Source organism: Hypanus sabinus, chromosome 22 (genome assembly GCF_030144855.1).
Source record: "Hypanus sabinus isolate sHypSab1 chromosome 22, sHypSab1.hap1, whole genome shotgun sequence".
Taxonomy (NCBI): domain Eukaryota; kingdom Metazoa; phylum Chordata; class Chondrichthyes; order Myliobatiformes; family Dasyatidae; genus Hypanus; species Hypanus sabinus.
In genome coordinates, this window is record NC_082727.1 from 10,864,331 (window position 1) to 10,880,938 (window position 16,608).

Here is a 16,608-nt window from a genome sequence, read left to right on the forward strand (position 1 = left end):
AGCCAAAACTCCTGTCAGGTGGCAGATGGTACTCCAGTCATTTGGTAGCCGGATCTCCAGTCATGGGGCAGCCGGAGCTTAGGTTATGGGGCAACCGGAACTCTAGTCATGGGGGAGCTGGAACACCGGTCATGGGGCAAATGGAACTCCGGTCATGAGGCAGGTGAAACTCCCGTCATGGGGCAACCGGAACTCCAGTATTGGGCCAGCTGGAACTCCGGTCATGGGGCAGCCGTAACTCCAGTCATGGGGCAGCTGGAACTCCAGTCATGGGGCGGCTGGAACTCCGGACATGGGACAGCTGGAACTCCAGTCATGGGGCAACCGGAACTCTAGTCATGGGGCAGCTGGAACTCCAGTCATGGGGCAGCTGGAACTCCGGTCATGTGGCAGCTGGAACTCCAGTCATGGGACGGATGAAACTCCAGTCATGGGGCAGATGGAGCTCCTGTAATGGGGTAGCTGGTACTCCAGTCATGGGGCAGCCGGAAGTCCAGTCAGGGGGCAACCGGAACTCCGGTCATGGGGCAGCCGGAACTCCTAATATGGGGCCGATGGAACTCCATTCCTGGGGCAGCTGGAACTCCGGTCATGGAGCAGATGGAACTCCAGTCATGGCGCAGCTGGGACTCCGGTCATGGGGAGCCGGAACTCCAGTCATGGGGCAGATGGATCTCCAGTCATGGGGCAGCTGGAACTCCGGTCATGGGGCAGATGGATCTCCAGTCATGGGGCAACCAGAACTCCAGTCATGGGGCAGATGGTTCTCCAGTCATGGGGCAGCCGGAACTCCGGACATAGGGCAGCTGGAACTCCAGTCAAGGGGCAGATGGAACTCTAGTCATGGGGCAGCTGGAACTCCAGTCAAGGGGCAGCTGGAACTCCAGTCATGGGGCAGTTGGAACTCCAGTCAAGGGGCAGGCGGAACTACAGTCAAGGGGCAGCCGGAACTCCAGTAATGGGGCAGCCCGAACACCGGTCATGGGGCAGCCGGAACTCCAGTCATGGTGCAGATGGTACTCCAGTCATGGGGCAGATGGAACTCCGGTTATGGGGCAGATGGAAGTCCCGTCATGGGGCAGTCTTAACTCCAGTCAAGTGGCAGCCGGAACTCCGGTCATAGGGCAGCCGGAACTCCAGTCATGGGGCAGTCGGATCTCCAATCATGGGGCAGATGGAATTCCAGTCATGGGGCAGCTGGAACTCCAGTCATGGAGCAGCTGGAACTCCAGTCATGGGGCAGATGGTACTCCAGTCATGTGGCAGCCGGATCTCCTGTCATGGGGCAACCAGAACTCCAGTCATGGGGCAGCCGGAACTCCAGTCATGGGGCAGATCGTACTCCAGTCATGGGGCAGATGGAACTCCGGTCATGGGGCAGATGGAAGTCCGGTCATGGGGCAGTCGGTACTCCCGTCAAGGGGCAGCCGGACCTCCAGTCATGGGGCAGCCGGAACTCCGGTCATGGTGCAGCCGGAACTCCAGTCATGGGGCATATGGAACTCCAGTCATGGGTCAGATGGAACTCCGGTCATGGGGCAGATGGTACTCCAGTCATGGGGCAGATGGAACTCCGGTCATGGGGCCGATGGAAGTCCGGTCATGGGGCAGTCGGAACTCCAGTCAAGGGGCAGCCGGAACTCCAGTCATGGGGCAGCCGGAACTCCGGTCATAGGGCAGCCGGAACTCCAGTCATGGGGCAGTCGGATCTCCAATCATGGGGCAGATGGAATTCCAGTCATGGGGCAGCTGGAACTCTGGTCATGGTGCAGCTGGAACTCCAGTCATGGGGCAGCTGGAACTCCAGTCATGGGGCAGATGGTACTCCAGTCTTGTGGCAGCCGGATCTCCTGTCATGGGGCAACCGGAACTCCAGTCATGGGGCAGCTGGAACTCCGGTCATGGGGCAGATGGATCTCCGGTCATGGGGCAGCCGGAACTCCAGTCATGGGGCAGATCGTACTCCAGTCATGGGGCAGATGGAACTCCGGTCATGGGGCAGATGGAAGTCCGGTCATGGGGCAGTCGGAACTCCCGTCAAGGGGCAGCTGGACCTCCAGTCATGGGGCAGCCGGAACTCCGGTCATGGTGCAGCCGGAACTCCAGTCATGGGGCAGCTGGAACTCCAGTCATGGGGCAGATGGATCTCCAGTAATGGGGCAGATGGAACTCCAGTCATGGGGCAGCCGGATCTCCAGACATGGGGCATGTGGAACTCCAGTGATGGGGAAGATGGAACTCCAGTCATGGGGCAGCTGGAACTCCAGTCATGGGGCAGCTGGAACTCCAGTCATGGGGCAGCCGAAACTCCAGTCATGTGGCAGATGGTACTCCAGTCATGTGGCAGCCGGATCTCCGGTCATGGGGCAACCGGAACTCCAGTCATGGGCAGCTGGAACTCCGGTTATGGGGAAGATGGAACTCCGGTCATGGGGCAGCTGGAGCTCCAGTCATGGGGCAGCTGGAACTCCAGTCATGGGGCAGCCGGAGCTTCAGTTATGGGGTAACCGGAACTCTATTCATGGGGCAGCTGGAACTCCGGTCATGGGGCAGATGGAACTCCGGTCATGAGGCAGATGGAGCTCCGGTAATGGGGCAGCTGGAACTCCAGTCATGCGGCAGATGGAACTCCAGTCATGGGGCAGCCGGAAGTCCAGTCATGGGGCAGCCGGAACTCCAGTCATGGGGCAGCTGGAACTCCAGTCATGGGGCAGCTGGATCTCCAGTCATGGGGCAGCCGGATCTCCAGACATGGGGCATGTGGAACTCCAGTGATGGGGAAGATGGAACTCCAGTCATGGGGCAGCTGGAACTCCAGTCATGGGGCAGCTGGAACTCCAGTCATGGGGCAGCCGAAACTCCAGTCATGTGGCAGATGGTACTCCAGTCATGTGGCAGCCGGATCTCCGGTCATGGGGCAACCGGAACTCCAGTCATGGGCAGCTGGAACTCCGGTTATGGGGAAGATGGAACTCCGGTCATGGGGCAGCTGGAGCTCCAGTCATGGGGCAGCTGGAACTCCAGTCATGGGGCAGCCGGAGCTTCAGTTATGGGGTAACCGGAACTCTATTCATGGGGCAGCTGGAACTCCGGTCATGGGGCAGATGGAACTCCGGTCATGAGGCAGATGGAGCTCCGGTAATGGGGCAGCTGGAACTCCAGTCATGCGGCAGATGGAACTCCAGTCATGGGGCAGCCGGAAGTCCAGTCATGGGGCAGCCGGAACTCCGGTCATGGGGCAGCTGGAACTCCAGTCATGGGGCAGCTGGATCTCCAGTCATGGGGCAACCAGAACTCCAGTCATGGGTCAACCGGAACTCTAGTCATGGGGCAGCTGGAACTCCGGTCATGGGGCAGATGGAACTCCGGTCATGGGGCAGCTGGAACTCCAGTCATGGGGCAGATGGTACTCCAGTAATGGGCCAGATTGAACTCCAGTCAAGGGGCAGATGGAACTCCAGTCATGGGGCAGATGGAACTCCAGTCATGGGGCAGCTGGAACTCCGGTCATGGGGCAGATGGAACTCCAGTCATGGGGCAGCTGGAACTCCGGTAATGGGGCAGCCGGACCTCCGGTCATGGGCCAGCTGAACTCCGGTCATGGGGCAGCCGTAACTCCAGTCATGGGGCATCCGGAACTCGTGTCATGGGGCAGATGGAGCTCCGGTAATGGGGCAGCTGGAACTCCAGTAATGGGGCAGGTGGAACTCCAGTCTTGGGGAAGCCGGAACTCCAGTCATGGCTCAGGCAGAACTCCAGTCATGGGGCAGATGGAACTCCAGTCATGGGGCAGACGGAACTCCGGTCATGGGGCAGCCGGAACTCCGGTCATGTGCCAGCTGGAACTCCGGTCATGGGGCAGCCGTAACTCCAGTCATGGGGCAGCCGGAACTCGTGTCATGGGGCAGATGGATCTCCAGTCATGGGGCAGCGGGAACTCCAGTCATGAGGCAGATTGAACTCCAGTCAAGGGGCAGATGGAACTCCAGTCATGGGGCAGCTGGCACTCCGGTCATGGGGCAGATTGAACTCCAGTTATGGGGCAGCCGGAACTCGTGTCATGGGGCAGATGGATCTCCAGTAATGGGGCAGATGGAACTCCAGTCATGGGGCAGATTGAACTCCAGTCAAGGGGCAGATGGAACTCCAGTCATGGGACAGCTGGCACTCTGGTCATGGGGCAGATTGAACTCCAGTTATGGGGCAGATTGAACTCCAGTCAAGGGGCAGATGGAACTCCAGTAATGGGGCAGCAGGCACTCTGGTCATGGGGCAGATTGAACTCCAGTTATGGGGCAGATTGAACTCCAGTCATGGCTCAGCTGGAACTCCAGTTATGGGGCAACCGGAACTCTAGTCATGGGGCAGCTGGGACTCCCGTCATGGGGCAGATGGAACTCCGGTCATGGGGCAGCTGGAACTCCAGTCATGGGGCAGCCGGAACTCCGGTCATGGGGCAGCCGGAACTCCGGTCATGGGGCAGCCGGAACTCCGGTCATGGGGCAGCCGGAACTCCTGTCATGGGGCAGCTGGTACTCCAGTCATGGGGCAGATTGAACACCAGTCATGGGGCAGCCGGAACTCCAGTCATGGGGCAGCCGGAACTCCAGTCATGGGGCAGACGGAACTCCTGTCATGGGGCAGCTGGAACTCCGGTCATGGGGCAGATGGAACTCCAGTCATGGGGCAGCCGGAACTCCAGTCATGGGGCAGCTGGAACTCCAGTCATGGGGCAACTGGATCTCCAGTCATGGGGAAACCAGAACTCCAGTCATGGGGCAACCGGAACTCTAGTCATGGGGCAGCTGGAACTCCGGTCATGGGGCAGATGGAACTCCGGTCATAGGGCAGCTGGAACTCCAGTCATGGGGCAGATGGAACTCCAGTGATGGGGCTGATGGAGCTCCGGTAATGGGGCAGCTGGAACTCCAGTAATGGGGCAGGTGGAACTCCAGTCTTGGGGAAGCCGGAACTCCAGTCATGGCTCAGGCAGAACTCCAGTCATGGGGCAGATGGAACTCCAGTCATGGGGCAGACGGAACTCCGGTCATGGGGCAGCCGGAACTCCGGTCATGTGCCAGCTGGAACTCCGGTCATGGGGCAGCCGTAACTCCAGTCATGGGGCAGCCGGAACTCGTGTCATGGGGCAGATGGATCTCCAGTCATGGGGCAGCGGGAACTCCAGTCATGAGGCAGATTGAACTCCAGTCAAGGGGCAGATGGAACTCCAGTCATGGGGCAGCTGGCACTCCGGTCATGGGGCAGATTGAACTCCAGTTATGGGGCAGCCGGAACTCGTGTCATGGGGCAGATGGATCTCCAGTAATGGGGCAGATGGAACTCCAGTCATGGGGCAGATTGAACTCCAGTCAAGGGGCAGATGGAACTCCAGTCATGGGACAGCTGGCACTCTGGTCATGGGGCAGATTGAACTCCAGTTATGGGGCAGATTGAACTCCAGTCAAGGGGCAGATGGAACTCCAGTAATGGGGCAGCAGGCACTCCGGTCATGGGGCAGATTGAACTCCAGTTATGGGGCAGATTGAACTCCAGTCATGGCTCAGCTGGAACTCCAGTTATGGGGCAACCGGAACTCTAGTCATGGGGCAGCTGGGACTCCCGTCATGGGGCAGATGGAACTCCGGTCATGGGGCAGCTGGAACTCCAGTCATGGGGCAGCCGGAACTCCGGTCATGGGGCAGCCGGAACTCCGGTCATGGGGCAGCCGGAACTCCGGTCATGGGGCAGCCGGAACTCCTGTCATGGGGCAGCTGGTACTCCAGTCATGGGGCAGATTGAACACCAGTCATGGGGCAGCCGGAACTCCAGTCATGGGGCAGCCGGAACTCCAGTCATGGGGCAGCCGGAACTCCTGTCATGGGGCAGCTGGAACTCCGGTCATGGGGCAGATGGAACTCCAGTCATGGGGCAGCCGGAACTCCAGTCATGGGGCAGCTGGAACTCCAGTCATGGGGCAACTGGATCTCCAGTCATGGGGAAACCAGAACTCCAGTCATGGGGCAACCGGAACTCTAGTCATGGGGCAGCTGGAACTCCGGTCATGGGGCAGATGGAACTCCGGTCATAGGGCAGCTGGAACTCCAGTCATGGGGCAGATGGAACTCCAGTGATGGGGCAGATGGAGCTCCGGTAATTGGGCAGCTGGAACTCCAGTCATGGGGCGGATGGAACTCCAGTCATGGGGCAGCTGGAACTCCAGTCATGGGGCAGATGGAACTCCAGTCATGGGGCAGCCGGAAGTCCAGTCACGGGGCAACCGGAACTCCGGTCATGGGGCAGCCAGAACTCCTAATATGGGGCAGATGGAACTCCAGTCCTGGGGCAGCTGGAACTCTGGTCATGGGGCAGATGGAACTCCAGTCATGGGGCAGCTGGAACTCCGGTCATGGGGCAGATGGATCTCCAGTAATGGGGCAACCAGAACTCCAGTCATGGGGCAGCCGGAACTCCAGTCATGGGGCAGATGGTTCTCCAGTCATGGGGCAGCCGGAACTCCGGTCATAGGGCAGCTGGAACTCCAGTCAAGGGGCAGATGGAACTCCAGTCAAGGGGCAGCTGGATCTCCAGTCATGGGGCAGTTGGAACTCCAGTCAAGGGGCAGCCGGAACTCCAGACATGTGGCAGCCAGAACTCCGGTCATGGGGCAGCCGGAACTCCAGTCATGTTGCAGATGGTACTCCAGTCATGGGGCAGATGGAACTCCGGTCATGGGGCAGATGGAAGTCCGGTCATGAGGCAGTCGGAACTCCAGTGAAGGGGCAGCCGGAACTCCGGTCATAGGGCAGCCGGAACTCCGTGTATGGGGCAGCTGGATCTCCAGTCATGGGGCAGCCGGAACTCCGGTCATAGGGCAGATGGAATTCCAGTCATGGTGCAGCTGGAACTCCGGTCATGGTGCAGCTGGAACTCCAGTCATGGGGCAGCGGGAACTCCAGTCATGGGGCAGATTGAACTCCAGTCAAGGGGCAGATGGAACTCCAGTCATGGGGCAGCTGGCACTCCGGTCATGGGGCAGATTGAACTCCAGTTATGGGGCAGCCGGAACTCGTGTCATGGGGCAGATGGATCTCCAGTAATGGGGCAGATGGAACTCCAGTCATGGGGCAGATTGAACTCCAGTCAAGGGGCAGATGGAACTCCAGTCATGGGACAGCTGGCACTCTGGTCATGGGGCAGATTGAACTCCAGTTATGGGGCAGATTGAACAGTCAAGGGGCAGATGGAACTCCAGTAATGGGGCAGCAGGCACTCCGGTCATGGGGCAGATTGAACTCCAGTTATGGGGCAGATTGAACTCCGGTCATGGCTCAGCTGGAACTCCAGTCATGTGGCAGATGGTACTCCAGTCATGGGGCAGCCGGAGCTCCAGTTATGGGGCAACCGGAACTCTAGTCATGGGGCAGCTGGGACTCCGGTCATGGGGCAGATGGAACTCCGGTCATGGGGCAGCTGGAACTCCAGTCATGGGGCAGCCGGAACTCCGGTCATGGGGCAGCCGGAACTCCGGTCATGGGGCAGCCGGAACTCCTGTCATGGGGCAGCTGGTACTCCAGTCATGGGGCAGATTGAACACCAGTCATGGGGCAGCCGGAACTCCAGTCATGGGGCAGCCGGAACTCCAGTCATGGGGCAGCCGGAACTCCTGTCATGGGGCAGCTGGAACTCCGGTCATGGGGCAGATGGAACTCCAGTCATGGGGCAGCCGGAACTCCAGTCATGGGGCAGCTGGAACTCCAGTCATGGGGCAACTGGATCTCCAGTCATGGGGAAACCAGAACTCCAGTCATGGGGCAACCGGAACTCTAGTCATGGGGCAGCTGGAACTCCGGTCATGGGGCAGATGGAACTCCGGTCATAGGGCAGCTGGAACTCCAGTCATGGGGCAGATGGAACTCCAGTGATGGGGCAGCTGGAACTCCAGTCATGGGGCAGATGGAACTCCAGTCATGGGGCAGCCGGAAGTCCAGTCACGGGGCAACCGGAACTCCGGTCATGGGGCAGCCAGAACTCCTAATATGGGGCAGATGGAACTCCAGTCCTGGGGCAGCTGGAACTCCGGTCATGGGGCAGATGGAACTCCAGTCATGGGGCAGCTGGAACTCCGGTCATGGGGCAGATGGATCTCCAGTAATGGGGCAACCAGAACTCCAGTCATGGGGCAGCCGGAACACCAGTCATGGGGCAGATGGTTCTCCAGTCATGGGGCAGCCGGAACTCCGGTCATAGGGCAGCTGGAACTCCAGTCAAGGGGCAGATGGAACTCCAGTCAAGGGGCAGCTGGATCTCCAGTCATGGGGCAGTTGGAACTCCAGTCAAGGGGCAGCCGGAACTCCAGACATGGGGCAGCCAGAACTCCGGTCATGGGGCAGCCGGAACTCCAGTCATGTTGCAGATGGTACTCCAGTCATGGGGCAGATGGAACTCCGGTCATGGGGCAGATGGAAGTCCGGTCATAAGGCAGTCGGAACTCCAGTGAAGGGGCAGCCGGAACTCCGGTCATAGGGCAGCCGGAACTCCGTGTATGGGGCAGCTGGATCTCCAGTCATGGGGCAGCCGGAACTCCGGTCATAGGGCAGATGGAACTCCGGTCATGGTGCAGCTGGAACTCCAGTCATGGGGCAGATGGAACTCCGGTCATGGTGCAGCTGGAACTCCAGTCATGGGGCAGCTGGAACTCCAGTCATGGGGCAGCTGGAACTCCAGTCATGGGGCAAATGGTACTCCAGTCATGTGGCAGCCAGATCCCCGGTCATGGGGCAACCGGAACTCCAGTATTGGGGCAGCTGGTACTCCGGTCATGGGGAAGATGGAACTCCGGTCATGGGGCAGCTGGAACTCCAGTCATGGGGCAGCTGGAACTCCAGTCATGGGGCAGCCAAAACTCCAGTCATGGGGCAGCCAAAACTCCAGTCATGGGGCAGCCGGATCTCCAGTCATGGGGCAGATGGAATTCCAGTCATGGGGCAGCTGGAACTCTGGTCATGGTGCAGCTGGAACTCCAGTCATGGGGCAGCTGGAACTCCAGTCATGGGGCAAATGGTACTCCAGTCATGTGGCAGCCAGATCCCCGGTCATGGGGCAACCGGAACTCCAGTATTGGGGCAGCTGGTACTCCGGTCATGGGGAAGATGGAACTCCGGTCATGGGGCAGCTGGAACTCCAGTCATGGGGCAGCTGGAACTCCAGTCATGGGGCAGCCAAAACTCCATTCATGTGTCAGATGGTACTCCAGTCATGTCGTAGCCGGATCTCCGGTCATGGGGCAACCGGAACTCCAGTCATGGAGCAGCTGGAACTCCGGTCATGGGGAAGATGGAACTCCGGTCATGGGGCAGCTGGAACTCCAGTCATGGGGCAGCTGGAACTCCAGTCATGGGGCAGCCGGAGCTTCAGTTATGGGGCAACCGGAACTCTAGTCATGGGGCAGCTGGAACTCCGGTCATGGTGCAAATGGAACTCCGGTCATGAGGCAGCTGGAACTCCAGTCATGGGGCAGCTGGAACTCCAGTCATGGGGCAGATGGAATTCCGGTAATGGGGCAGCTGGAACTCCAGTCATGGGGCAGCTGGAACTCCAGTCATGGGGCAGCCAAAACTCCTGTCAGGTGGCAGATGGTACTCCTGTCAGTTGGTAGCCGGATCTCCGGTCATGGGGCAACCGGAACTCCAGTCATGGGGCAGCTGGAACTCTGGTCATGGGGAAGATGGAACTCCGGTCATGGGGCAGCTGGAACTCCAGTCATGGGGCAGCTGGAACTCCAGTCATGGGGCAGCCGGAGCTTCAGTTATGGGGCAACCGGAACTCTAGTGATGGGGCAGCTGGAACACCGGTCATGGGGCAAATGGAACTCCGGTCATGAGGCAGTTGAAACTCCCGTCATGGGGCAACCGGAACTCCAGTATTGGGCCAGCTGGAACTCCGGTCATGGGGCAGCCGTAACTCCAGTCAAGGGGCAGATGGAACTCCAGTCATGGGGCAGATGGAACTCCAGTCATGGGGCAGCTGGAACTCCGGTCATGGGGCAGATGGAACTCCAGTCATGGGGCAGCTGGAACTCCGGTCATGGGGCAGATGGAACTCCGGTCTTGGGGAAGCCGGAACTCCAGTCATGGGGCAGCTGGAACTCCGGTCATGGGGCAGATGGAGCTCCGGTAATGGGGCAGCTGCAACTCCAGTCATGGGGCAGGTGGAACTCCAGTCTTGGGGAAGCCGGAACTCCAGTCATGGCGCAGGCAGAACTCCGGTCATGGGGCAGCTGGAACTCCAGTCATGGGGCAGATGGAACTCCAGTCATGGGGCAGCCGGAACTCCAGTAATGGGGCAGCCGGACCTCCGGTCATGGGCCAGCTGAACTCCGGTCATGGGGCAGCCGTAACTCCAGTCATGGGGCATCCGGAACTCGTGTCATGGGGCAGATGGAGCTCCGGTAATGGGGCAGCTGGAACTCCAGTAATGGGGCAGGTGGAACTCCAGTCTTGGGGAAGCCGGAACTCCAGTCATGGCTCAGGCAGAACTCCAGTCATGGGACAGATGGAAGTCCGGTCATGGGGCAGTCGGAACTCCAGTCAATGGGCAGCCGGAACTCCGGTCATGGGGCAGCCGGAACTCCGGTCATGGGGCAGCCGGAACTCCGGTCATGGGGCAGCGGGATCTCCGGTCATGGGGCAGCCGTAACTCCAGTCATGGGGCAGCCGGAACTCGTGTCATGGGGCAGATGGATCTCCAGTCATGGGGCAGCGGGAACTGCAGTCATGGGGCAGATTGACCTCCAGTCAAGGGGCAGATGGAACTCCAGTCATGGGGCAGCTGGCACTCCGGTCATGGGGCAGATTGAACTCCAGTTATGGGGCAGCCGGAACTCGTGTCATGGGGCAGATGGATCTCCAGTAATGGGGCAGATGGAACTCCAGTCATGGGGCAGATTGAACTCCAGTCAAGGGGCAGATGGAACTCCAGTCATGGGACAGCTGGCACTCTGGTCATGGGGCAGATTGAACTCCAGTTATGGGGCAGATTGAACTCCAGTCAAGGGGCAGATGGAACTCCAGTAATGGGGCAGCAGGCACTCCGGTCATGGGGCAGATTGAACTCCAGTTATGGGGCAGATTGAACTCCGGTCATGGCTCAGCTGGAACTCCAGTCATGTGGCAGATGGTACTCCAGTCATGGGGCAGCCGGAGCTCCAGTTATGGGGCAACCGGAACTCTAGTCATGGGGCAGCTGGGACTCCGGTCATGGGGCAGATGGAACTCCGGTCATGGGGCAGCTGGAACTCCAGTCATGGGGCAGCCGGAACTCCGGTCATGGGGCAGCCGGAACTCCGGTCATGGGGCAGCCGGAACTCGGTCATGGGGCAGCTGGTACTCCAGTCATGGGGCAGATTGAACACCAGTCATGGGGCAGCCGGAACTCCAGTCATGGGGCAGCCGGAACTCCAGTCATGGGGCAGCCGGAACTCCTGTCATGGGGCAGCTGGAACTCCGGTCATGGGGCAGATGGAACTCCAGTCATGGGGCAGCCGGAACTCCAGTCATGGGGCAGCTGGAACTCCAGTCATGGGGCAACTGGATCTCCAGTCATGGGGAAACCAGAACTCCAGTCATGGGGCAACCGAAACTCCAGTCATGGGGCAGATGGAAATCCAGTGATGGGGCAGATGCAGCTCCGGTAATTGGGCAGCTGGAACTCCAGTCATGGGGCGGATGGAACTCCAGTCATGGGGCAGCTGGAACTCCAGTCATGGGGCAGATGGAACTCCAGTCATGGGGCAGCCGGAAGTCTAGTCACGGGGCAACCGGAACTCCGGTCATGGGGCAGCCAGAACTCCTAATATGGGGCAGATGGAACTCCAGTCCTGGGGCAGCTGGAACTCCGGTCATGGGACAGATGGAACTCCAGTCATGGGGCAGCTGGAACTCCGGTCATGGGGCAGATGGATCTCCAGTAATGGGGCAACAAGAACTCCAGTCATGGGGCAGCCGGAACACCAGTCATGGGGCAGATGGTTCTCCAGTCATGGGGCAGCCGGAACTCCGGTCATAGGGCAGCTGGAACTCCAGTCAAGGGGCAGATGGAACTCCAGTCAAGGGGCAGCTGGATCTCCAGTCATGGGGCAGTTGGAACTCCAGTCAAGGGGCAGCCGGAACTCCAGACATGGGGCAGCCAGAACTCCGGTCATGGGGCAGCCGGAACTCCAGTCATGTTGCAGATGGTACTCCAGTCATGGGGCAGATGGAACTCCGGTCATGGGGCAGATGGAAGTCCGGTCATGAGGCAGTCGGAACTCCAGTGAAGGGGCAGCCGGAACTCCGGTCATAGGGCAGCCGGATCTCCAGTCATGGGGCAGATGGAATTCCAGTCATGGGGCAGCTGGAACTCCGGTCATGGTGCAGCTGGAACTCCAGTCATGGGGCAGCTGGAACTCCAGTCATGGGGCAAATGGTACTCCAGTCATGTGGCAGCCAGATCCCCGGTCATCGGGCAACCGGAACTCCAGTATTGGGGCAGCTGGTACTCCGGTCATGGGGAAGATGGAACTCCGGTCATGGGGCAGCTGGAACTCCAGTCATGGGGCAGCTGGAACTCCAGTCATGGGGCAGCTGGAACTCCAGTCATGGGGCAGCCAAAACTCCAGTCATGGGGCAGCAGGATCTCCAGTCATGGGGCAGATGGAATTCCAGTCATGGGGCAGCTGGAACTCCGGTCATGGTGCAGCTGGAACTCCAGTCATGGGGCAGCTGGAACTCCAGTCATGGGGCAAATGGTACTCCAGTCATGTGGCAGCCAGATCCCCGGTCATGGGGCAACCGGAACTCCAGTATTGGGGCAGCTGGTACTCCGGTCATGGGGAAGATGGAACTCCGGTCATGGGGCAGCTGGAACTCCAGTCATGGGGCAGCTGGAACTCCAGTCATGGGGCAGCCAAAACTCCAGTCATGTGTCAGATGGTACTCCAGTCATGTCGTAGCCGGATCTCCGGTCATGGGGCAACCGGAACTCCAGTCATGGGGCAGCTGGAACTCCGGTCATGGGGAAGATGGAACTCCGGTCATGGGGCAGCTGGAACTCCAGTCATGGGGCAGCTGGAACTCCAGTCATGGGGCAGCCGGAGCTTCAGTTATGGAGCAACCGGAACTCTAGTCATGGGGCAGCTGGAACTCCGGTCATGGGGCAAATGGAACTCCGGTCATGAGGCAGCTGGAACTCCAGTCATGGGGCAGCTGGAACTCCTGTCATGGGGCAGATGGAGCTCCGGTAATGGGGCAGCTGGAACTCCAGTCATGGGGCAGCTGGAACTCCAGTCATGGGGCAGCCAAAACTCCTGTCAGGTGGCAGATGGTACTCCAGTCATTTGGTAGCCGGATCTCCAGTCATGGGGCAGCCGGAGCTTAGGTTATGGGGCAACCGGAACTCTAGTCATGGGGGAGCTGGAACACCGGTCATGGGGCAAATGGAACTCCGGTCATGAGGCAGGTGAAACTCCCGTCATGGGGCAACCGGAACTCCAGTATTGGGCCAGCTGGAACTCCGGTCATGGGGCAGCCGTAACTCCAGTCATGGGGCAGCTGGAACTCCAGTCATGGGGCGGCTGGAACTCCGGACATGGGACAGCTGGAACTCCAGTCATGGGGCAACCGGAACTCTAGTCATGGGGCAGCTGGAACTCCAGTCATGGGGCAGCTGGAACTCCGGTCATGTGGCAGCTGGAACTCCAGTCATGGGACGGATGAAACTCCAGTCATGGGGCAGATGGAGCTCCTGTAATGGGGTAGCTGGTACTCCAGTCATGGGGCAGCCGGAAGTCCAGTCAGGGGGCAACCGGAACTCCGGTCATGGGGCAGCCGGAACTCCTAATATGGGGCCGATGGAACTCCATTCCTGGGGCAGCTGGAACTCCGGTCATGGAGCAGATGGAACTCCAGTCATGGCGCAGCTGGGACTCCGGTCATGGGGAGCCGGAACTCCAGTCATGGGGCAGATGGATCTCCAGTCATGGGGCAGCTGGAACTCCGGTCATGGGGCAGATGGATCTCCAGTCATGGGGCAACCAGAACTCCAGTCATGGGGCAGATGGTTCTCCAGTCATGGGGCAGCCGGAACTCCGGACATAGGGCAGCTGGAACTCCAGTCAAGGGGCAGATGGAACTCTAGTCATGGGGCAGCTGGAACTCCAGTCAAGGGGCAGCTGGAACTCCAGTCATGGGGCAGTTGGAACTCCAGTCAAGGGGCAGGCGGAACTACAGTCAAGGGGCAGCCGGAACTCCAGTAATGGGGCAGCCCGAACACCGGTCATGGGGCAGCCGGAACTCCAGTCATGGTGCAGATGGTACTCCAGTCATGGGGCAGATGGAACTCCGGTTATGGGGCAGATGGAAGTCCCGTCATGGGGCAGTCTTAACTCCAGTCAAGTGGCAGCCGGAACTCCGGTCATAGGGCAGCCGGAACTCCAGTCATGGGGCAGTCGGATCTCCAATCATGGGGCAGATGGAATTCCAGTCATGGGGCAGCTGGAACTCCAGTCATGGAGCAGCTGGAACTCCAGTCATGGGGCAGATGGTACTCCAGTCATGTGGCAGCCGGATCTCCTGTCATGGGGCAACCAGAACTCCAGTCATGGGGCAGCCGGAACTCCAGTCATGGGGCAGATCGTACTCCAGTCATGGGGCAGATGGAACTCCGGTCATGGGGCAGATGGAAGTCCGGTCATGGGGCAGTCGGTACTCCCGTCAAGGGGCAGCCGGACCTCCAGTCATGGGGCAGCCGGAACTCCGGTCATGGTGCAGCCGGAACTCCAGTCATGGGGCATATGGAACTCCAGTCATGGGTCAGATGGAACTCCGGTCATGGGGCAGATGGTACTCCAGTCATGGGGCAGATGGAACTCCGGTCATGGGGCCGATGGAAGTCCGGTCATGGGGCAGTCGGAACTCCAGTCAAGGGGCAGCCGGAACTCCAGTCATGGGGCAGCCGGAACTCCAGTCATTGGGCATATGGAACTCCAGTCATGGGTCAGATGGAACTCCAGTCATGGGGCAGCCGGATCTCCAGTCATGGGGCAGCTGGAACTCCAGTCATGGGGAAAATGGAACTCCAGTCCTGGGGCATCTGGAACTCCGGTCATGGGGCAGATGGAACTCCAGTCATGGGGCAGCTGGAACTCCGGTCATGGGGAGCCGGAACTCCAGTCATGGGGCAGATGGATCTCCAGTCATGGGGCAGCTGGAACTCCGGTCATGGGGCAGATGGATCTCCAGTCATTGGGCAACCAGAACTCCAGTCATGGGGTAGCCGGAACTTCAGTCCTGGGGCAGATGGTTCTCCAGTCATGGGACAGCCGGAACTCCGGTCATAGGGCAGCTGGAACTCCAGTCAAGGGGCAGCTGGAACTCCAGTCATGGGGCAGTTGGAACTCCAGTCAAGGGGCATCCGGAACTACAGTCAAGGGGCAGCCGGAGCTCCAGTCATGGGGCAGCCCGAACACCGGTCATGCGGCAGCCGGAACTCCAGTCATGGTGCAGATGGAACTCCGGTCATGGGGCAGATGGAAGTCCGGTCATGGGGCAGCTGGAACTCCGGTCATGGGGCAGATGGAAGTCCGGTCATGGGGCTGTCTTAACTCCAGTCAAGGGGCAGCCGGAACTCCGGTCATAGGGCAGCCGGAACTCCATGTATGGGGCAGTTGGATCTCCGGTCATGGGGCAGCCGGAACTCCAGTCATGGGGCAGCCGGATCTCCAATCATGGGGCAGATGAAATTCCAGTCATGGGGCAGCTGGAACTCCAGTAATGGGGCAGCTGGAACACCAGTCATGGGGTAGCCGGAGCTCCGGTTATGGGGCAACCGGAACTCTAGTCATGGGCAGCTGGAACTCCGGTCATGGGGCAGATGGAACTCCGGTCATGGGGCAGCCGGAACTCCAGTCATGGGGCAGATGGTACTCCAGTCATGGGGCAGATGGAACTCCGGTCATGGGGCAGATGGAAGTCTGGTCATGGGGCAGTCGGAACTCCAGTCATGGGGCATATGGAACTCCAGTCATGGGGCAGTCGGAACTCCAGTCATGGGGCAGTTGGTACTCCAGTCATGGGGCAGATGGAACTCCGGTCATGGGGCAGATGGAAGTCCGGTCATGGGGCAGTCGGAACTCCCGTCAAGGGGCAGCCGGAACTCCAGTCATGGGGCAGCCGGAACTCCGGTCATGGTGCAGCCGGAACTCCAGTCATGGGGCAGCCGGAACTCCAGTCATGGAGAAGATGGAACTCCAGTCATGGGGCAGCTGGAACTCCAGTCATGGGGCAGCTGGAACTCCAGTCATGGGGCAGCCGGAACTCCAGTCATGGGGCAGCCGGAACTCCAGTCATGGAGAAGATGGAACTCCAGTCATGGGTCAGATGGAACTCCAGTCATGGGGCAGCCGGATCTCCAGTCATGGGGCAGCTGGAACTCCAGTCATGGAGAAGATGGAACTCCAGTCATGGGGCAGCTGGAACTCCAGTCATGGGGCAGCTGGAACTCCAGTCATGGGGCAGCTGAAACTCCAGTCATGTGGCAGATGGTACTCCAGTCATGTGGCAGCCGGATCTCCGG